The 22388-nt window shown below is 41.9% G+C and overlaps 1 long non-coding RNA gene across 1 annotated transcript in view; it reads right to left on the bottom strand.

Moving 5' to 3' along the window:
• LOC113930294 overlaps nucleotides 1-22388 on the bottom strand; it is an 88681-nt gene that overhangs the window by 45009 nt on the left and 21284 nt on the right. The gene's annotated exons all lie outside the window — the stretch shown is intronic.

Here is a 22388-nt window from a genome sequence, read left to right as displayed (position 1 = left end):
CCGAGCCACCTGCACATCTGACCAATTAGCTACAAATTGGATTCCCAGTCTCCCTCACGTTCAATGATTCACTAGAATGATTCACAGAACTCAGGCAACTTTTCTACTTAGGATTACACTTTTATTGTCAAGGGTACAAGGAGGACCCACAAAGGAACAGACAGACACCGAGGGTGAGGTCTGGGAGGATCTCCAACACAGAACGACTGTGTCCTCTCCCCAGGGAATCAGGGAATGTCACCCTTTCAGCGCACATAGGTATTCACTGAAGGGGAGATTTTGCCACCCCAAAGTATGTCCCTTTGGCCTAACGATTACCTGGAGCTAAAGGCAATCCAAACCCAACAGTTTCAGGAAAAGCTCTTTACTTCCTCCCCAACTAACTAAATTTACCATGGAAAGGGGTCTGTTCCAGGAAGAGCGCTATTACCAGAGATACTTCACTTAAGAAACATATCTGAATGGGGCAGCCTTTGTTTTCCAAACATCTCTCCATTCCTGTGAATGGCCTTTCCCCCGTTTGTAGCCACACAGCCAGGCCCTTCTCCTGGGCTCAGGAGGTTATTTAAATCTGTTACCTGACTGCCCTGTGGGGCTCCAATTTTTATAGGCATCCCATACATACAAAATTTGTTTTTCTCCTGTTAATCGGTCTTATGTCAACTCACTAGACCAGCCAAAGAACCAGGTAGGAAAGAAGGGAAAATTGTCCCGCCCCCACATCACCAGGCAGGAAGCTCATTACATAGGCCACAGGACGGAACTCAGTATGCAGCTCCCTCCCCTCCTGGAAGGCCGATCTGCTATCACCTGGTTCAAAGCCCCAGCCTTCCAGTCACTTGGTCAGTCTAATCACATGATTAGCCTCCATATGGAGTCATGGCCTTAGCATAAAACCAGGTGTGGTCCAAGGGCCCATCATAGGCAACGGAGCCATTTCTACCAGGAAATTCCAAGGGTTTCAAAGTTACCTCCCAAGATCTACGAAACAAAAGTCCAACCAAATTCTTCATGGTACAACAGCCCCCATTTGCACATTTTAATATTCTTGATCTATAAATGTGCCTGTTCTTTGTTCTTTTGGTTACAGCATCTGCCGGTTTCCTCTGAGTCTTAAAACTTAGTTACCTATAGCAGGAGGGCGGGGTACCCTAGTTGGGCAGGGGACAGTCGTGTGGGCTGTGAAAGAATTCACCCGAGGCGGAACAAAGGAGATGGGAGTTTATTGAAAACACGGCAAGGGAGCAAGGGCAGGACAGCGGAGGAGGGGCTCTACTTATGGGGGGGAGCGAGGGAATATGCCGATATATGGAATTTTCCTTCTTGGTAACTGCCTGGTTGTAAGTAGCCCATGGGTCAGTTAGGGCTTATGGCTCTTTTGAGGTGGGTCACCTAATAAGCCTGTTTGCTTTCAGCCCGGTGGTCACTGTGGGCCTTTTTGCCTTGCTCAGCTCTCCATGGCTCAAACCTGTTGCCTGAAAGTGGCCTCTACAAGGACTGTCAGCAATGTTCTTGGGCCACCCCCTCATGCTGTACTGAAGCACTCAAAGCCCAGAGATAAGTGAGGGGCTCTGGTGCCCCACAGCCAGGTTGGGGGTGCTGACCCGGGACTGGAATTTCTGCTTCCAGATTTCTGCTGTATGCTTTGTTAGTAGGAAGGAAAAAATTTTCCATCCAAAAATCAACAGTTTAATAACATGTATACCACTCTATACTTGGGAGAAACCCAGAAAAACCGAGTAACTCCCCCCAATGGCCCGAGACACCACCTTCAGAATCATTCCCAGCTAAAGACAAGAGATGTGCGGGAAGGGAAGCCGTTTCTGGGAGGTTAGCCGCAAAGCTCGGTAACAAGGGTAGGGCTGGTTCTGCCAATTTCAGTGCCTTCTCCCCTGAAAAGTCGCCATCCTCCCCTCCTTGGAGCAGAGAGGGAGACACCCGTACGAGGGAGATTTCCCTTATCCATGTAAATGGCCTTCACCAAAGTCTAACTTGTACTTGGCTTTCAGCACTGCTCCAGTGTCCTGAAATACTCCACTCAAAATAATCCTTATGCCCAAGAGGCATATTTTGGAGCGGCATATTCAGCTCCCCTTTATGTTCTTCACCAGCACGTGTATGCGACATGGCTGAATCCTGTATTCCTCTCCCCACCCTTCTCCATACATGCTTGGCTCCCCGAAGGGAAGGCCATCCAAACCCTATTTACCCTAGGTAGGAGCTCTCTGCTTTTCCTGGCTCTTTAGGTCATGAACCTGTTGTGGATGAGGGTAGGGTCTCGTTCTGCTTTTTACCGGTATCACCTAAGATAAGTCCACTGGCATGTGGAATGTGCTCAATAGAAAAGTGTTCACAAAAACCCCTAATAGCTACATGCCTAAATGACAAATAGCATGTAATGGTGATCAACATTCATAGGACATTGGCTACATGCCTGGAAATTACTTTTCTTGCATTATCACATATAAAACTCACAGCAACTCCACAGAATAGGTACAGTATTATTATTGCTACTTATAGATGAGAAAACGGAGGCTCACAAAGTTGAAAAACTTACCCGAAGTCACCTAGACAGAAGGTAGCAGAACCTGGTTTGTTTCCCAAGTTAAGCTTTTAACCTCTAGGGCAGCATTTTGTAAATTGGAGTGTTCATCAGAATCACCTGCAGGGGTAGTCAACACCCAACCTCCGTGGAGTGGGATGCGGAGTTTGCGTTTCTGGCAATTTCTCTGGGGATAATGATGATGCTGGCTCAGAGTCCACATGTGAACCACTGATCTGGGTGCTGCTAGTGTGGCAGGATTTCTCTGCCTTTAGTGTCCGAGGTTCTCGGTCAAGCCGCTTTGAAGAAGGAAGAGATAGACCAGATGAAGAGTGGTGAGCAGCAAAGCAAAGTTTACTGGGCGATAACACAAAGCTCCTGAAGAAGGAGGGGACCGGAGAAGGTTGAGGTTGGAGTTTCTAAGTCTAGGGGTTTTCATGAGATTGTTGGCGGGCTGTTTTAATCCGATGAACCTTCCAGCCTGTCACCCAATCAGGTTTTGTCCACGTGCTCATCTATCCACAGATCAGGTAGGTAGTTGTTTACATGGGAAAGGGTGGGGGGCTCCTTCCAGGGTGGTGTAGAATACCATGATGGGGTCCTTTTCCTCTCAAGGGTAGTTTCCTCTTAGGTCGGGGCCCCTTGCCCCTGCCTGCCTTTCTTCCGAGTATCCTCCATTACTATTGAACACAGGGCAACACAAACGAAGAGCAAATGAAGGCCAAGTTCTAAACACCAAAGCCTTCCTGTACCTTTTCCATTTTTACCAAGCAGACACAAGCAACCCAGGTTTCTTCTTTCATTGTTTATTAAGCATATGATGGGATTGGGGCAGAGCTTGAAATTAAAGGAAAGTAAGTGTAGAGGCTAGTTTTAGGCCAACAGGCTTGAGCAATGGAGTGTAGAAAGGGCCCATCCAGTGACCTCCCCCCCCCCCCGCCAAAACATCCCTAGGTCCTAACTCACCAGTGGGCTACTTACACCCAGGCACAGTTCCCAAAAAAGGGAAGGTTCCATAGGTCGCCATACCCCCTCACTGTCTCCCTTTAAAAACAGCCCCCACCCACGGCCTCACTGCAGAAGCTTCCCCTCCGCTGTCCTGCCCGCCACTCCCTTGCAGGTGTACTCAATAAACGTCTATCTCCTTTGTTCTGCCTCAAGGGGTGAATTCTTTCACCGCCCCACATTTGGGGGCTGCCATCTGATCGGAGAGACTCCACAATTAGACACCACAGGATGTCCTTTAACAGATGGAAAAAAAAAATGCCAGTAAAGTTAGCTATTTCTGTGCAGATTTCAAAACTGAAACATGGGGTTGGTTCCTATCAGAGCTTCCTATCAACTGTGTATTCTGTGAAAATGATACAGTGGAACAAGGAAAAACTCATTTGAAACTCTTTTCTATCCAAGCCTGTGCCAACCAGGGAGAGGGTGGGGGGGGGGTGGGGGGATCAGGGTTACCTGTAGTGGCCTTTAGGGGGGAAAAACGTGTGCTTACCTGCACAAGCCTTTTTGCAAAAACATAGCCTCCAGCTGTGACATTATAGGCCTCTGCTGCTCGCTGACCGAGGTCCACATAATACCCCTAATCCTTGTGAGTTGGTGAATGGATCCGGATTGTTGGATTAAATATCAAACAGATGCTGGAACCATTCTCTAAACAAGTGCCCACATTGACCAAGGAAGAATCTTTAGTTTAAAAGAACCAGCCATTTGAAAGTGCTGGTTCTCAACCTTAACTGGAAATGGCATCACCTGGGGAGCTTTTGTCATTTTTTTTTCCCCACCCCCCCCACAATGCCTGGGCCACAGCCCAAACCAATTACAACAGATTCTCTGCAGGTAGACCCAAGCATGGGCATTTTTGAAGCTTCCCAGGTGATACCAATGTGCAGCCAAGTTTAAGAGTCAGTGTTCCAAAGCAGCACTTCTGGAATGTTAAATTGCATAGGATTTCCCTGGGGATCATGCTAAACTGCAGATTCTGACTCAGTGGGTCTGGGGCAGGGCCTGAGACTCTGCATTTCGAACCAGCTCCTACCAGTGCTGATGCTGCAATGTATCTCCCGTGTAAGAAAAGTAGCAAAATGACTGGGAAGGTTGTGTTGCATCGAGACTCTCCTGTTTGCCTGGACTCATAGCAAGTACCAGAAAATGTCGGGAGAATATCTGCTCTTCAGCCCTATGGAAAGTGTTACTATCTTGTCTCTGGTGAGGAGGCAAGGAAGTTCCAGAAACAGCTGAAATCCTAATTTCTCTTACCTAGCCTCACTACTATGAAAGGCTCCGGGATCTTCTAGAATAGCCTATTATGCCCCTCTGGATGGACTGTCGGAGCCAGTGAACCCTCAGCAATCCTATGTTTAGTACTACTCGGTGAAATCAGTTTTCGGCAGACAGGATACTCTTCCATATTATGTGCATAGGGCTAAACCTTGCCGATTATTTTCCAAGCAATCAGGCATTCCCCTCTCCCCCAGCACCAAAATTCTGTAAAATGTGTGAGTCACGTTGGGCATATGTTACTCAATGACATACTCTCTTCTTGCTTCTCATGCTAGCTGTTCACCAAATCCTGTCATATTCTTCCTAGTCTACCCATCTCAGCCTCCTTTGCTGTTAGGTGTGGTTATGTGACTGGATTTTAGCCAGTGGTATGTAAGTAGAAATATGTGTCTCATGCAGACCCGACCCATAAAAATCTCTCCCCATGCGATCTTTCAAGTACTTTCCCTTCCACCAACTTAGGGCAAATGAACGAAGCTATCTGGAAGCCATGTGTCCCAGGTGGCAGGGCCATAAGACGGACAGGGAACTTCCTGCTAATTAGGAACCCCTCTCTTTGACTTGACTTTATGAAGAAATACACTTCTTTTGTCTTTTGAGCCATGCTACCTTTTGTGATTTGTTACAGCAGGTAGTCACATTTTAATTACTATACCTTGCAACCATCCCAACCCCACCCTTCATGGAGATGCAGAAGGTGGGGATATCATTAGTCAATAGTCTATAAGGACAGAGAGAATCAATAGTCATTAAGGACACACAGTATGGTGTCCATCCCAGTCTGGGGAGCAACGTGTTTGTGGAGTTGAGTTTCTCTTCCTCTTCATGGATCCCTCTCTCTATGCCTGTCTGCTGCTAGACTGATGCAGTTGGGCTTGGGAGAGTCCTTCTGCTAAGAGAAGAGATACGGAGAGCCAAAGAAGAATCAAGGAGAAGTGAAGGGGATTGTGTTAGGTCTACTTCTTATCTTGGTTTTAAAAATGAGAATGTTATATGCAAACAATGAATCATGGAACACTACATCAAAAACTAATGATGTCATGTATGGTGATTAACATAACATAATAAAAAAAAAAAAGAATGAGAATGATGAAAAAACAGATTCACACGTTGTCCAAGCAATGTCACCAAGGAGACAAGGCAGGGATAATAACAGTGATGATGATGCTGATAACTGATATTATGAAGTGTTTAACACCTGCTACTGCTGTTATAACATTTTATACACATTACCTCACTCGTTCTTCAGAACAACCCTATTATTAAATACTGTTAATATTTTCATTTCACAGTGGCAAAACTAGAGGCCCAGAGAGATTAACTTGACCACTCTGAAAGTGCCAGAGCTAAGATGCAAACCCAGGCAGTCTGCCTCCAGATCGCACGCTCTTAACCACGGTCCTGTGCAGTTCCAGGGTCTGGGAGAGAAGATCCAACCACCAGTGAAAGGTATGCTTGTGTCTGTAGTTTGGCATTTTTGCAGCCAGAGAAAGCAGGGATCTGGCAGAATCAGATCCAACATCTGGGGGAACTTCAACACGTGTGGCATCATTATGAGAAGCGCTTAGGTGGCTCACACCGGGCAAACTGCATGGTCTATTTCTCACCATTGCTCCTGGCTGAGACCCACAGTAACACATTTACACAGAACCTCATGTAAACCTTAAATGAACGCATGCAAGCGTGTCTCAGAAGAGGCTCAATTTCTTCTATGCCTACTACCTTATATTTATGACTTATCTGTATCCTCATAATTTTGGAATTTTATTATCTTGAACAAGGTTATTTATACAGGCAAAAAGTATATGTAATATACAAGTATATTTGAGGATAATGAAAGGCTCATCTGTGTACCCACCACCAAGCTAAAGATAGACAACATTCCAAGATCTGGGAAGTGCCCTGTGTGCTGCTCCCTGGTCTCTTCTTTTTCTACTCCCCCATCTCTAAAAGGTATTCAGAATTATATGTTAATTACTTCTTTGCTTTTGTTGGAGAGCAAGAACTCTTGCTCCCTCAGAGGTCCTTCTGGCTGGACTAAGAATCACATTGACACAAGACAGATTAACAGGAGAAAATCAAATTTAATCAAATTTAATAGCATAGGTATGGGGAATCCACGAAGACTTGGAAATTCCAAAGACCATCAGGCACAATGAGGTCTATATGTCATTCGGAACTAAGGAGAAGTGGGGGAAGGCATCTGGGACCTCAGAGGCAAGGAATGCAATTCATGGGAAGATGAAAAAGAGTGAATGTTTGGTAAACAGACGTTTGCCCTGCCAACATCTATCTATAAAATCTATCTCTGGTTAATAACCCTTATTCTGGAAAGACCCTCCAGTTTAGATTTGTCTATGTGGTTAAGGGAGGGCCGAATGTTTTCTTGAGACTGCAGGGTCTCAAGTGCCTTCAGCTCAAAACTATCCACATGTCACAGTGGCCCATCTTGGGGCAGCCCACCTCGGCCCCCACACTTCCTTTATCGCCTTACCCCAGGGTTTCTCGATAGCAGCACTACTGACATTTTAGATGAAATAATCTTTTCTTGCGGGAGACCATCCTATGCTACTGAGTTGACTTATACCCCTCAAAAGATATACTGAAGTCCTAACTCCCAGTACTTCCAACATGACCTTATTTGGAAATAGGGTTGTTGTAAATGTCATTAGTTAAGATAAGGTCATACTGTAATAGGGTGGGTCTCTAATCCAATATGACTGGTATCCTGTAACTTCACATTAATGGAATCATACATGTACTCTTCTGTGACTTGCTGCTTTTTGATCAGTGTCAGGTGTTGGACATTTACCCAGGTTAGTTAGCTATAGTGTATTCATTTCACCTGCTGTATCGTATTCCACAGTATCAAAATGCCTAATTCCCCCAGTCCTTCTATCTGGGGAAAAGGTGGAGGCAGGGAAGTTTCTGAGCTGCCTCCTCTGCATTATGAGTTGAGTTTTTGTTCACCCTAACTCTAAAGGTGAAGCTCTTCAGGGTCCTAGCTTTATAGAGCGTTCTATTAAGGTCTCCACCTTAGCGTTCTCTAGGCTTTATTTTTTTCTTCCCCAGGACTCATGCAGCCTCTAAAACAGACCATGAGGATCACCAGACACCCCCAAAGTAAAAGCCATATTAAGCCTTCCTTAGTTCTTGGAATTCCTACTTTCCCTTCCCCTTCACTTTTGTAGGTTTCTAGCAGTGCCCTTATAAAACTCATTTTTCCAAGACTATTATCAGGACTGTTAGAACTGAAGTGCACTTTTTTTTTCTTCCAGGAAAGAAGAGAAGCAATTCTTGGAACAGACCTGATCAGGCTGGTAACCTTCAGAAGTCCTGGAGTTGAACAATAACAGATCTCAAGAAACAGTTAATGTTAAAAGCCAACCATTATCTTTCACAATGCACACAGAGCTTCTGCACAATCTGTGGGAGATTGCCCCTCAAGCATTTCCCTCACCCACTGCATTCCCTGTTCATTATCTAACTGAATAATTCCACCATTAGGCACACATCTATCCCTGAGCCTGGTTCCAGAACAATCTCCTTTTGCTCTGTGTAGAGAATCAGAAACACTGGGCTTAGAAGCATCATCTGCATTCTTAGGCTGAATTTACAGCGGTCACATGTCCTCTCTGCATTCTGTTGAGATTTCTAGGGCCATTCTGTCATTTCCAGGCCCAGTAATTTTCCTGAAGAAGTTTTACTACAACTACTCTGAGGTTTCCTTTTCAAAGCCACACAATGATGCCCGAAGCCAGCTCTGAGGCACCTTTCTCATCACTAGATTTAAATCTAAAGTGAGAGGCAACCTTTAAGGCAAAGTGAATACAACAGAACCAGGTTGGGGAGGGGGACGATGGCCTGATTACAAATGTTCTGACATAGTCCAAGTGCCAAAAACCCACAAGTCTGACTTCTACTCCGCTGGTTTACGTGTCTTTCTGTAAGCAGTCGGCTTCCTAAGAAACATGTGCTATCTGGCCTGGGAATTTCAGGGATCTCTTTTGGAGTTGATGAGACCTCACTGGAATTCAGATACAACCTCAAGTTGAATTCAATGTAATGTTTAACTCTTTCCCTGGGGGGTCCCCTTCGCTCCTTTGCATGTCAGCTAGCAAGCAGGTGATGGGTATCTCTTTATTCCCCCAGCTTTATTGAGATATAACTGACAAATAAAATTGTAGGGTATTTAAGGTGTGCATCGTGATGATTTGATACATGTATACATCGTCAAAGGATTCCCCCCAACTAGTTAACTAAGATGTCTAAGGTGATGGGCATCTTGACACTGCTCCTCTGTGGCCTTGATCAGATACAGAACCACTAGAGCAGTTCCCTGTGGCTCCCGTCACCCTTCAGACCACCTGCTTTCAGCGGATGTTGGAAAATAGGCAGAAATCACGATATAGTCACGTACTGTAATCCCCCTCTCCAAGGCTGCCCTCAAGAATAACCTTACTTTGCACACCTACAATAGCCAAAGCAAGACTCTAATCCCATGTAGATCTGTTATGACAGATATCCGGATCCTTGGAACCAAGTTGATCCTTTCTTAAAGTTGGCATGGCAAACATGTTACTGGCAAAAGCTGAGCAAGGTTTTGAACGAAGTGTGGGTAAAATTCTGTCATTTTCCTGCCAGTAACCGTCCAGGGACCTCTGGTAGCATGTATAATAAAGCCCTTATTGTGCTTTATGTGGTGTGTTGCAGGGTGGGACACCACACAGGTCATACCCTGCCGCCTTCACTCGCTTTTCTTAGACTTACGGTGATGGTCCTTTTCCTGGGAATGCTCTCTTCCCAAGTCCTTCCGTGGCTGCCCCCTTCCTTCTTACAATGCAGGTCTCTGACCAACACCGATTTACAGAAACGCCCTCCTAGACCACCCCTTGTCAAATGCTCCTACGCCCACCATCTCTGTCTCTCTACACTTTTACCCTGCTTTATTGTTTGCAAAGCACTTAACCCTACATAAAAGTAGATTGTTTTTTATATGACTAGAAAATTATTATAATATTGTAAATAATAGTTTAACATATAAAATTATTCATTTTAGTTGGATTACAGTCTGTCTTCTTCACAAGAATCTATGCTAGGGGCTTGATTTTGGTTACCTCTGCAACCTGAGCTTCTGTTAGACTTATTCACTTAGTAAATGCTCAGTAAGTATTTGCTGAATAGTGAATGGATGTAAGGTATGAATAGAGAATTGGAATTAGAAAGCATGTGCTATTATTTAACTATTTCAGCCCATTTCCTGCCTTCATACATAGGGACCAGGTGACATTAATCTAGCCATTTAGGGGGTGGCCAGTGTTCCCGATGTGAGTAAGATCATGTTTACATGAGAACACAGTTGTCTTTTGAGCAAAGGACCTTTCTTTTAGCTTTTATTCATGATCAAGTCTCTCTCATCTGGAGAAAAAGAAAGAAAACCTCCTTTCAACCTATTTCTACCTTATCTCCTATCTCCAGAAACTGCCCCCTTTTCCCTCTTTCTTTAAAATAAACTTGTGTCTGAACTTTATTTCAGCATTTATTCATTCCCCAATACTTACTCCTAACATTTATTCATTTCTGCTCCCATTCTTCTTGAGCTCTTGGCATCGTGAGACTCGGATGACCACTCCCTTCCAAAAGCATCCTCCTCATGTTGCTGGCATGACGCCAAGTTTTTTTGGTTGTACTTCTAAGGCTCGGGATGATCCTTCCTACTCCCCTTGTTTTCTCTATTTGACCCCGAAGCCTAGTCCCTCCTCTTCGTTTCTCCCCATTCTTCTTCCTCTCTATTTTTTACCCATGTCATTCACTCTCTGGCGTGATTTATCCATGTACACCCCCCAGCCAGGGCTAAAGATCTATATGCCTGACTCTCACTCCACATCTTCACCTAGTTGCCACAGAAGCATCTCAATCTTTCTTTTTTTAATTTTCTTTTATTATATCATGTTAGTCACCATACACTACATCATTAGTTTTTTTTCGCATTTTTTATTGTTATGTTAATCACCATACATTACATCATTAGTTTTTGATGTGGTGATCCACGACTCATTGTTTTCATACAACACCCAGCGCTCCGTGCAGTGGATATCCTCCTTACTACCCGTCACCGGGCTAACCCATCCCCCCTACCCCCTCCCCTCTAAAACCCTCAGTTTGTTTCTCGGAGTCCATAGTCTCTCATGGTTCGTCGCTCCCTCCGATTCCCCCCGCCTTCATGTTTCCCTTCCTTCTCCTAATGTCCTCCCTGCTGTTCCTCGTGTTCCACAAATAAGTGAAACCATATGATAACTGACTTTCTCCGCTTGACTTATTTCACTTAGCATCACCTCCTCCAGTCCCATCCATGTTGATGCAAAAGTTGGGTATTCATCCTTTCTGACGGCTGAGTCATATTCCATTGTCTATATGGGCCACATCTTCTTTATCCATTCATCTGTGGAAGGGCATCTCGGCTCTTTCCACAGTTTGGCTATTGCAGACACTGCTGCTATGAACATTGGGGTGCATGTGGCCCTTCTTTTCACTACATCTGTGTCTTTGGGGTAAATACCCAGGAGTGAAATTGCTGGGTCATAGGGTAGCTCTATTTTTAAGTTTTTGAGGAACCTCTACACTGTTTTCCAGAGTGGCTGTACCAACTTGCATTCCCACCAACAGTGTAAGAGGGTTCCCCTTTCTCCACAAGCTCTCCAACATTTGTTGTTTCTTGCCCTGTCAATTTTTGCCATTCTAACTGGTGTAAGGTGGTAGCTCAATGTGGTTTTAATTTGAATTTCCCTGATGGCTAATGATGATGAACATTTTTTCATGTGTCTGTTAGCCATTTGTATGTCTTCTTCAGAGAAGTGTCTGTTCATGTTTTCTGCCCATTTTTTGACTTATTTGTTTTTTGGGTGTTGAGTTTGAGAAGTTCTTTATAGATCTTGGATACCAGCCCTTTATCTGTAGTGTCATTTGCAAATACCTTCTCCCATTCTGTGGGTTGCCTCCTGGTTTTGTTGACTGTTTCCTTTGCTGTGCAGAAGGTTTTTATCTTGATGAAGTCCCAAAAGTTCATTTTTGCTTTTGTTTCACTAGCTTTTGGACATGTATCTTGAAAGAAGTTGCTGTGGCTGATGTCAAAGAGGTTATTGCCTATGTTCTCCTCTAGGATTTTGATGGATTCCTGTCTCACATTGAGGTCTTTCATCCATTTTGAGTTTATCTTTGTGTATGGTATTAGAGAATGGTCGAGTTTCATTCTTCTGCATGTGGCTGCCCAATTTTCCCAGCACCATTTATTGAAGAAACTGTCTTTTCTCCATTGCATATTTTTTCCTGCTTTGTCAAAGATTATTTGACCATAGAGTTGAGGGTCCATATCTGGGCTCTCTATTCTGTTCCATTGGTCTATATGTCTGTTTTTGTGCCAGTACCATGCTGTCTTGGTGATCACAGCTTTGTAATATAGCTTGAAATCGGGCAATGTGATGCCCCCAGCTTTGTTCTTCTTTTTCAACATTTCCTTGGTGATTCGGGGTCTTTTCTGATTCCATACAAATTTTAGGATTGTTTGTTCCAGCACTTTGAAAAATGTCATTGGAATTTTGATCGGGATGGCATTGAAGGTATAGATTGCTCTGGGTAGCATAGACATTTTAACAATGTTTATTCTTCCGATCCATGAGCATGGAATGTTTTTCCATTTTTTTGTGTCTTCTTCAATTTCTTTCATGAGTGTTCTGTAGTTCCTAGAGTATAGATCCTTTACCTCTTTGGTTAGGTTTATTCCGAAGTATCTTGTGGTTTTTGGTACTATTGTAAATGGAATCGTTTCTCTAATTTCTCTTTCTGCAGTTGCATTGTTAGTGTATAAGAAAGCAACTGATTTCTGTGCATTGATTTTGTATCCTGCCACATTACCGAATTGCTGTATGAGTTCTAGTAATTTGGGGGTGGGGTCTTTTGGGTTTTCCACATAAAGTATCATGTCATCTGTGAAAAGAGAGAGTTTGACTTCTTCTTTGCCAATTTGAATACTTTTTATTTCTCTTTGTTGTCTGATTGCTGTTGCTAGGACTTCTAGTCCTATGCTGAACAATAGTGGTGAGAGTGGGCATCCTTGACGTGTTCCTGATCTTAAGGGAAAGGCTCGCAGCTTTTCCCCATTGAGGATGATATTCGCTGTGGGTTTTCCATAGATGGATTTTATGAACTTGAGGAATGTTCCCTCTATCCCTATACTTTTTTTTTTTTAAAGATTTTATTTATTTATTTGAGAGAGCGAGAATGAGAGAGAGAGAGAGAGAGAGAGCACATGAGAGGGGGGAGGGTCAGAGGGAGAAGCAGACTCCCTGCTGAGCAGGGAGCCCGATGCGGGACTCGATCCCGGGACTCCAGGATCATGACCTGAGCCGAAGGCAGTCGCTTAACAAACTGAGCCACCCAGGCGCCCCTATCCCTATACTCTTAAGAGTTTTAATTTGTCTAATGCTTTTTCTGCATCAATTGAGAGGACCATATGGTTCTTCTCTCTCCTCTTCTTAATGTGTTCTATCACATTGATTGATTTGTGAATGTTGAACCACCACTGCATCCCACGGATAAATCCCACTTAGTTGTGGTGGATGATCCTTTTAATGTGGGAAGCATCTCAATCTTTTTTTTTTCCCCAAAGATTGTATTTGTCAGAGAGAGAGAGCATGAGCAGGGGGAGCGGCAGGCAGAAGGAGAAGCAGGTTCCCCGCTGAGCAAAGAGCCCGATGTGGGGCTCGATCCCAGGACCCAGGGGTCATGACCTGAGCCGAAGGCAGACGCTTCACCGACTGAGCCACCCAGGCACCCCAGAAGCATCTCAATCTTAACATGTTGCCAACTGGGCATGTGCTCTCTCATGCTAGTGAGTCCCAACTCTGGGAATGGCACCATCACCCACCCACCCAGTATGGAAAAGTCAGAGATCCAGGAATCCCTCGTGATACCTCCTCCTTCGTGTTCATATCCCAAGTCCAGACAGTCATTAATCTGACACTCTGTACTCTGCTCCACCCCTATGGCCCCACCCCAGTGCTGGGCTCTAAAATAGTCCAGTCTTCCTTAAAAGCGACTTGTCCCTTTCAATCACTTCACTAAAGAGATCTTCTTAAAACCCAAATATGGTCATGTTTCAACGTTTTAAAGGCTTCCACTTGCTTTTAGGCTAAAATTCAAAATTCTCACCCTGGTATTTCATGTTCTTACTGCTCTCCCATCCTCCATCCCCGACATAGAAAACTTTCTGCTCCTTATGTAGCTCTCAGTTTATTTTCCAAAGAACCCCCTTTCCTGATTCCCAGATAGGTTAGATCCTTATTACGTGATTTCTTAGCACCTATCACAAAAGGAATGAGGTAATCCTAAAGAACAACTACACAAATTATGGTTTTTATGTATGGCTATATTCTAGGATGCAAACTCTACGAGGTCAGGAGTTTGCCTGTGGTTTTTAATTGCTTCCTAACCTTTTTTTTTTCTGTATCATGACACAAGTAGAAAAATGATATTTATAGGAGAAACTGGTATAACAAGAGGAAGAGGTTACTTCTGGCCAGAGGCCACCAACCTGTGGTCTCTAGCTGCCCTAGGCTCTTCTCCACCCTGACGGCTGGGGACACAAGTGTATTGGCACATGTGGGCCCTGGGCTAGATGGGAAACTCTGTGTTACATGAATACCATATCCCTAGGACTTGCATGATTTTTCTATTTTAACACACTGCTTTTGTTCTCCCCCCTGGAGTTATTTAAGATAGAGCCTGGAGGAAATTTATTAAAAGTAAAACAAAATTACCCAGTGATCATCCAGTAGGGCCTGGAGACTTCCACAGGTTAGGAGAGGAACAAGGAGATTATATGTCCAAGCCCAGCTGTGAGAAGAAAAGAGAGGGGCACCCACAGAAAGGGTCGTGAATACAGGCATTATTTGTAGTTCGCCAAAGGATCTCCACCATACAGAAGCCTGGACTATGGTACCTGGTTTCCATTTCTTATACAAAGCTCTAAGGGGGAAATTTGAGTACCTTCTACTGTTACATGCTTGGTTATATATTTATTATTAAATTGCATGCCTATATTGTATATTGCATACAGTGCCTAGGTTAAAAAAAAAAAAGCAAATTTGCAAACCTAGTATGACACAGATGAAATAAAATGGATCTTGAAAGTCTTGCTAATTAGGGTGCTTCATATTTTCATTTACCAATATCTTAAACGCAACAGGTACTTAATGTGAGTTTTACTCTTAATGGCAGTGCACACGAACCTTTGTTTCAAGTAGTCTTCTTGAAATTTTGGATTTCTCTTAGCTGATTTTTTAAAATTAGATTTGACTGGTTTTTATCCCTAACATAACTAATATAGATCTCATTTTCCCCTGGGGCTTGCATTATTAGCATTATCTGATTAATATTACTGTTTACTCGTATATTTTAAAGTCACTTGTCCATTTGGGGGGTTTAAGTGAGTTACCACTAGATAATACAATCTGTAGACACACTGAATGGGCATTTGTCAAGTCCATTATTTCACAATACACTGACAGCAACAAAATGAAGGTAGAGGGGCCACTGTCCACTCCTCCCCCAAATGGGATGCCAATATTTTCTCCCGATATCTCAGGGACAGGACAGAAGGGGGTGCCAGTGTGAGCCCATTTATGACATACTGGCAGATTGAATTGTTTCTTTATTTAAAAAGGGAAAAATAACCATAAATAACAGTTTTAATTCTTTCCCCTGCACTACATTAAAACATCTTGTCCAACCCTGAGAGGTATACTCTATTTTGCAGATCACTAGTCTAGACCAGGGGTCAGCAAACTTTGTAAAGGGCCAGAGAGTAAATATTTTCTGCTTTGTGAACCATACAGTGTTTGTTGCAGCTACTCAACTCTGCCATAACAGTGCAGAAGCAGACATAGCCGATACATAAATGAGTGAGCATGGCTGTGTTCCAATAAAGTGTTATTTATAAAAACAGGCGGCTGCCAATTTGGCTCATGGCTATAGTTTGCCCATCCCTCGATGAGGGCAGCAAAAGCCCAGTTTCTCACAGGCAGTATTTGACACAAAGATCCTTGCCCACAATTATGGAAGAAATAGTACAAAGTGACAGATGCTTTTAGGCTCAAGGAATTATAAGTGTAGCTAAGAGTTTGGAAAGCAGGTGCTGGTTTCCAGCTCGCTGAGTCAAAGCCCTGGAGGGTAAAGCACCAGGTACCAAGATCAAAGAGGTTTTCATGGTGTATATTAGGTTGAACTACATGAAAGTGCTGATTTTGACCATTATCGGCAAGCAAAAATGGCAGCTTTGTATTGTTGAACTTAGGTATATATATATATACATATATATATGCAAAAATAAAAAAAATAACAGGTTTTTATTGAGGGCTTACTACATTCTTCGCACTGGGCCAATATTTTGCATGTGTTATTTATTTCTTATGTCAGACTTTAAAGGTCACTCTTATTATTTGCATTTTGCCATAAGGAAAATGAAATGTAAACTGTTAACGTACCTTGCCCAAGGTCTCATGGCTAGAAAATGCTGGAATAGAAATGCTAGAACTAGACTCAGCCTGACTGAATCCGAAGTTCCTGCTCTTATCCATTTTTCTATGTTATGTAGAAAACAACCACTTTGGGAAGATGTTTGAGACTATGAACAAAGAAGGGAAAGGGCACAGATTTTTTTTTTTTTTACTATTATGTAAGTGAGCCAAATAGAGCCCCTGTACATTGGCCCCTGTATTGTTTACTTCTTCACAGCAGGCTGTCATCCACCAGCTCAAAAGCCCCCTTGATGCCAAACTCAAATTCTTACATATCCAGTTATTTTACATATGGCCTTCCCAAAAGCATATTATGACAGAATATAGACTCTTGAACAGACTGTATACCCAAATCATTTAAATGGTTACATCTGGAGAGTGAGGGACAGGGATGGCCCTGGGGGAGGAAGCAGAGATTTCAACTTTTATCTCCACAGTTTCATTTAAATAAAAAACATGCAAAAATTTAATATACTTTTTTATTATGTTCAGGTAGCCACTGTAGAGTACATCATTAGTTTTTGATGTAGTGTTCAGTGATTCATTAGTTGCATCCAACACCCAGGGCTCATCACAACATGTGCCCTCCTCAATGCCCATCACCTGGCTACCCCATCCCCCACCCCCTCCTTATTTTGACATGAGTATATGATGTTTTAATATTATTTTGTGTATCTCTACTGTATTTCAAAAATATTTTTGAAAAAATAACAGAAGGCAATAACTTGCCTGAAGACCTATCTTATCAAGCAGAGAAACTGAGATTCAAACCAAGTAATTTGACCCTCAGAGCCTGTGCTCTTTTATACTTGTGCCTCATGGAACATTTCTCCCTCTTGTGTTTTTTAAGAAGTGGACCCTTCTGGGCAGGTTTTGTAGGCAGGCTTTCTCTGCTTGTTAGTCAAAGAGACCTTGATATGTGCTGTTAGGTTAGGTGTAAGTGAGTTAATTTACCATGAAATATCTAACTTTAGTTTTCTTTTGTTTTTTAAAAAGCACCCCTACTTAAATTAATAATCTCAATATTACATTTCCACGTTCATTTGGCAATTCGTGAATACTACTGGGAGAATTTGGGTCATTACATTTCTCTCATGATTACAAAAACCATATCTAAACCTAGAATAGTAATGTAAATTCAGCAAAGACATTTTCTCACAGTTTAGTCATTTATTAACAGATTGTCCATGTCCTACTAGAGTTTGGCCCAATACAATAATAGTATATATTCTTCAGCTCCAAGCAAAAATATAGGTTATGCCGTTAACATCAAGTGCCATAAGGTTGATGAATGGATCCCATCAGATTCTAAGCTCTTCTAAGAGTCTCTATACATTTTCTGTCATGCTGAATTTATACAAGGATATAATATTTAAATCCATTATAAAATTTGTTCTCTGAAAAGAAAGAGAAATAAAAAAAATCTAGTGCCCTAGAGCTACAGTAAGTTAGAAAAAGTTACTAAAGCACTTTAGGTGTTAGGCTTATAGGTCTCCACATTGAGGATGGTGAACCTTTGATTTTCAAAGACTATTTATGATGAAAGGATCCTGTACTGCTCTAAGACGGATGGTGTCTATCAAAGCACTGAGCATTTACATTTTGTAAAATCCCTAAGAGGGCACCTTAACATGTGACTGCTAAAGGAGGTTCTGGAGTCCCTAAGTTTCCTCTAGCACAGTTTCAAATAATGCCACTGAGACATAAATAATTGGAGCCCTTGGTTCCTTTCTGTCCCAAGTATGTTCTACAGCAAACAGAATTCTTCGGAAAGGAGAAGAAATATTCTTCTTTATTAGAATTCTTTATCTTCAGGGATAGTTGCCAAAAATGATCATTTACAGCTAACACTACATTTTTTTATTTTAGGCTTGCAAGCTTTCAGTCTGATGAGTGGCTAAATGAACAGAAATTTATAATTTCTTGAAATTTAAGTTATGCTTTCATTTATGTGACTATCCTTTTGCAATCTGTTAGTAACCACAGGAGGTAGGGTTCCATATTAAACCAAGCCCTCAATAGGACTGATACTGTTCTCAGATAAGTGCTTCCTCTTTTGAAAGAGCTCAGAGGAGGAAAAATACAAGGAATGTTTGCAAAGATAAAAGATAGTCGAAGGTATATTAAAATGGAACTTTGTAAGTCAGATATAAAAGGCAATTTCAGGATTTTTCTCTTCTAGATTTTGAATGTGAGTACACACATGTAATATTTTAGATGAAATAAAGTATTCTGATTAGTCAAAGTTCTGGTTCCCAGAAATTTAACAAGACACAGATTCTTACTTTTAAGGAATCAGGATTCAGGAAGGTAATATTAATGCTGTTCTTGAATAGAGTATAATAACTAGAGTTATTCAGTTCTTGCTATGTGCTAATCACTTTAGAATACTCTCTTTTAGGGGCGCCTGGGTGGCTCAGTCGGTTAGGCAGCTGCCTTCGGCTCGGGTCATGATCCTAGGGTCCTGGGATCAAGCCCCGCGTCGGGCTCCCTGCTCAGCGGAGAGCCTGCTTCTCCCTCTCTGCCTGCCTCTCTGCTTACTTGTGCTCTCTCTCTATCTCTCTGTCAAATAAATAAAATAAAATCTTTAAAAAAAAAAAGAATACTCTCTTTTAATATTATACATACTGTTAAACATGGTTCCATTGAAAAATATACTTTAATTTGTCTTTAGGAAAGACAAGATGGACTGATTGATAGAGTTCTTCAAGGATTAAAATGACTGCTAAGTAAACCTATTACAAATAATGAAAAAGTGAAGGAAAATATTGACAAGAGAACTACATAAAAATTAAAATAGCAGGCGTCACCTGGCTGGCTCAGTTGGTGGGGCATGTGACTCTTGATCTTGGGGTTGTAGGTCTGAGCCCCATTTTGGGTGTGGAGATTACTTAAAAATAAAATCTTTAAAAAAATTTATAAAATAGCAAGTATGTTAAAAATTAAATAAACTTTAGGAGTGCCTGTGTGGTGCAGTCGGTTTGAGGGTCTGACTCTTGGTTTCTGCTCAGGTCATGATCTCAGGGTCCTGGGATCGCCTCGCCTCAGGCTCTGCGCTTAGCATAGAGTCCGCTTGGGATTCTCTCTCCCTCTTCCTCTGTCCCTCTCCCTGCTCTCTCTTTCTCTCTCTAAAATAAATAAGTAAGTCTTTTTTAAAAAAAGAGAGATGAGTCTACTTCTCTCTCCTCTTGAAGTTGGGCAGGTCTTTGGGACCATCTTGACAAATGGAATGTGATAAAAGTGATGCTGTATGATTTCTTAAGACAAGCTCATGAATGGCAGATTAGCTTCTCTCTCTCTTTCTCCCTCTCCCTCTGCCACTCCCCCCTCACTAAAAGAAATAAATACATCTTTTAAAAAAGTAAATAAATTTTAGGGGCACCTGGCTGGCTCAGTTGATAGAGCATGTGACTCTTGATCTCAGGGTCGTGAGTTCAAGACCCACACTGGGCACAGAGCTTACTTTAAAAAGATTAAATAAGTTTTAGTTTCATTATCTTTTTCAATTTTACAGGTATCCCACTGTGAGTCACCAAGGAAACTGATACCATAAAGTACATACAGAAAAAATGTACACAGGAGCGCCTTCAGCCTCTGGTGAGAGTGAGTTAGATGATAAGGATCAACAGTCCTACTGATATATAAAAACCTTTTACAAATGAATAAGAAAAAGACAGACAATGCAAGGGAAAAACAGGAAAACCACTCAAACAGGCACATCCCAATAAAGGAAAATGAAATGGTCAAAATCATATGGAAAGGTGCTCAACCTCACTGGCTACTGGGTAAATGCAAGTTGAAACCACCACAGGACGCCACTACCTATGCATCAGAGTGACAAAAATAAAACATCTGATTATCCACATGTATCAGGATGGCAAAAATGTTAACAATATATGGCTTTGCCAAATATTACCAAGGATATGGAGCAATGAGAACTCTTACGCACAGCTGATGGGAGTATACATTGTAAAATCATTTTCGAATAATGTCTGACAGTAAAGCAGAATGTGTGCACAGCCTATGACCTAGCAATTCTATTGTTGGCTCTCTGTGTCCCACAGGCACAGCCCCATGCATGTAATGCATGCTTACGTACACCAAGAAACATGCTCTAGAATGTTTCCAACAGCACTGTTAGTAGAAAGCCCCAAACAAGAACAACTCAATAGAAGAACTGATAAACAAATGGAGTAGATCCATACCATACTATATAGCAAGAAAATGAATGAACTACCCCTCCATACAACAGCATGGATAAATCTTAAACACAAGAAGACTGAGCTAAAGAAGCCAGACTACCTACTGTATGATCCCAATGACACTTATTTCAAAAAGAGGCCAAAATTGAACCACTATTATACGGTACAATAACAATAATATAGTTATACATATAATAATTGCAGCATACAACTCCAAAGGAGGCAAAACATCAATGCAATGAAAGTCAGGCTAGCAGTCACCAGTAGAGGTAGGTTAGGATTATGATCAGGAAGAGACAGGTGGAGGCCTTCTAGGAGGCAGATGTCATTCTATGCTTTGACCTGCAGGGAAGACACACTGGTGTTTTTCAATACAGACAGTCCCTGACTTACAATGGAGAAATGTATGATTTCTTGACTTTACGATGGTGTGAAAGCTAGAAGCATGTGGTGGAAACCATACTTTGAATTTTGAATTTGGTTTTTTTTTTTTTTCCCAGGCTAGTGACATGTAGTACAATGTTCTCTTGTGATGCTGGACAGCAGGAGCAAGCCACAGCTCCTAATCAGCCACATGATCACGAGGGTTAACAGCCAATACATTGACAAACATTTTGTACCTATACAGCCATTCTGTTTTGCACTTTCAGTACAGTATTCAATAAATTATATGAGGTACTCAATACTTTATTATAAAATAGGCTTTGTGTTAGATGATTCGCCCAACTACAGGTTAATGTGTGTGTTCTGAGCACATTTAAGGTAGGCTAGGCTAAGCTATGATGTTCAATAGGGTAGGTATATTAAATGCATTTTTGACTTAACAGTATTTTCAACTTATGATGGGCTTGTTGGGATATAATCCCATCATAAGTTGAGGAAGATCTGTAATTTGTCAAGCCAAATATTTGTGTCTTACGCACATTTTGCATGTTGTATCACAAGATAAAATATTAAAGAAATTATTTCCCTGGTATTTTAGAAAGGTGAGTTTAGTTCTGCCATAAATATTTAATGAATTCTTACAGTGTACCTGGGCCTGTGTGAGAGGTAGCTCATAATTTAAGCCAGGTGAGCCAAAAAAGAATAAAGACAGGCTAAGGAAGTTTCACTTCCTTTATTTAGTTAGAATTATCAACAGGAATATGGTCGGAAAACACTCGACTTAAAGATGAAAGGAATAAAAAAGTAGATGGCTGAATAAAGCCAAAAGACTGTAAAAGGTGCCAGGAACCTCTTATATCTGGGAGGAACTTTATTTGCTAATGAATTTCCCTGTCAGGTTTGAATTCTATCCTCTGGCTTGTTCGAAAATTGCTTGACTTCTCTCTCCTATTCTTTGTGCTCTTTCCACATTGCCTATAAGAATGTTTTCATTAATTTCCTTAAACTACTGAGCACACACTCCTAACATTTATTATTTGGAGGAAAATAAAAGAAATCAAATTCAGTCTATTTTGAAAGCCCCCAAGTGTTAGAGCCTATGGGGTAGATACAAAAATCAAACTTGAGAACTCTTGACCTTCCTCTCTCTGATGTATTTTAAAAGCAATTTCATGAATTTATATTTCTGGTCTGGAGGAAAAAAAAAGAACAAAACACTTGGCCACAACTAAATTTCCTGCAAACAGCTTAACACGCCATTTTGACAGCTTCTTCTACTACTGTAATTTATAACCTTGAGTGTGACAAGAGATTTTTCAACAAAGGTTGTGACTCTTTAAAAAAATTTTTTTTAGATTTTATTTATTTATTTGAGAGAGAGAGAGAACACAAGCAGGGAGG

This window comes from Zalophus californianus, chromosome X (assembly GCF_009762305.2).
Source record: "Zalophus californianus isolate mZalCal1 chromosome X, mZalCal1.pri.v2, whole genome shotgun sequence".
Classification (NCBI taxonomy): Eukaryota; Metazoa; Chordata; class Mammalia; order Carnivora; family Otariidae; genus Zalophus; species Zalophus californianus.
The sequence above is the reverse complement of the archived record's forward strand: the minus strand, read 5'-3'. Positions and strand labels throughout refer to the sequence as shown.